This window comes from Triticum aestivum, chromosome 1B, assembly GCF_018294505.1.
Source record: "Triticum aestivum cultivar Chinese Spring chromosome 1B, IWGSC CS RefSeq v2.1, whole genome shotgun sequence".
Taxonomy (NCBI): domain Eukaryota; kingdom Viridiplantae; phylum Streptophyta; class Magnoliopsida; order Poales; family Poaceae; genus Triticum; species Triticum aestivum.
The window spans coordinates 540,854,423-540,856,318 of NC_057795.1; positions in this window are offsets into that span (position 1 = coordinate 540,854,423).

Consider the following 1,896-nt stretch of genomic DNA (forward strand, 5'->3'; position numbering starts at 1 on the left):
TCATGCATAACTTATCTTCTTTGCCCCCTCAACTATGATTAGCCCCATCAACAATCTTCATCAAGATCCTCCATTGACTGGCACACATTCATCCACCGCATGCCCCTCCTGATCAAAAATCAAAATGTATTTAGTAAAACCTTCTTTTATAAACACTGAACGAGCTTTCACCCTGTTATGAAAAAAATCCCTAACTTGCTCACCAACATGCTCGCCAACTCCAGCAATGGACCCCGTGCACTGCCCAAGGACGGAGTCCTGTTTATTCAAGTTAAGCGCGTGAAAATCTTGAGTCTAAATGTGGTAAAAACTTGGTTTTTTGCCACTTCATATAACTTTTTTCTGCTGGAATCAACTAACCTCACAGTTGAGCTTGTCATTAGCCGACATATCTTATTATCTATTGGTTGCAAATTTTCTCTTTGACATCAGTCTGTGCTCCACCGCCTTTTTTTTGCATGTAATGGCAAACTAATAAAATATCTGGATTGAAAATCTGGAACAAATCTATGATTTTTATAAATAACTAGAACTCACCTCGAACAGCCAGCTCAGCAACACGCTTGTCTTGGGAGGACACATGGCTTGCATATTCGCCTCGCTCCCGTTTTCAAAATAACTCAACCTCTATATATAGCCCAGCTAGAATGTTGAGGCTCCATTCAGATTCAAATTTTTACTAATTTGTGGAACAGTTCTAACCCACACATGTGCGGACGCTCCTTTTTTTTAACGCGTTGCGGGCACACATGCACACTGGTTTTTCTTCACCCTTTAGTCAATGCATTATATGAACTTTTTTTTTGTGGAGGAATGCATTATATGAACTAAACAGACACATCCAACCTTGACTGTTCGAACACATTGAATCACCAGCCAATGAACATCAATGTGTTGGAATGACAGGTCCAATCGGTTCTCAGCGTCGTTGGACCAAGGAGCTAGTTTTGATCTGTCAGGCCGATGCCCGTCGGCGCACGCGGTGGTTCAAGTTTTGTCAGTCTCAACCACTCTGATGCACTCCACTACCATTGAAGTCAAACCCCACCCCGGCCATCTAGCTATAGGCGTACGAGACGCGTGGAGTTGCCTTCTCAACCCAGGCGAAGGACGATAGTCGTACACGCATGCTCTGTCCGAAAGCCGTCGAGCCCGTGCTATTTGGGACGACCTAGCCCAGGCGGACGAAACCTCATAAATGCAGTCCAACCCAATGCGAGACAGATTGCAAGAACCGACTAAGCTGGCTAGTCCATCTTAGGTGGAAGTCGTTGCTCACCGACTGAAGCTTGGCGAGTTTTTCTCAAAAAAACCGTCTGCCGTACATGATATGGCTGTTACCTAAATTGTTTTCGCCAAAAACACGCATATCGTCACACATGGAGTTGTGATTGGCTACTCGGTGTTCGAAGCAAGAAACAAGCTGCTATGAAACTGCTAACCTTTCACCCCTGTCGTCGCCGATGAACTCCATTAGCTTGCAGAATGAGGGTTGTCCCTTTGTGTGGAGGCGGGGGAAGAAAGTGGTACTGTGTTGCAGCCCTTCTACCGGCACACCTGCTTCAACCACATTTTTTGTAACCTAAAAGCACACATTGTGCAGTCCCGACGACTGCGTCCATGCGCGCACCAGCTGGCCCTTGATCAGCGCCCTCGGGCTAATAACCTGTGCACGTACAAGTAAAACGCAGGAACATATATTGCCCCCACCACTCAACTGTTCTACCATCGATGGACACCCAGTAGACAAAAATTCAGTAAGTAAAAGAAATGGGATAGCCAGCAAGGTTGAGTTATATGAAAATAAGGCAAGAAAACGAAAAGACGTTCACGTTACCAATTCCGTCTTGTCTGATCTTTTATTGGTTATGTTTTTTCTCTCCCTCTCCCTCCCCC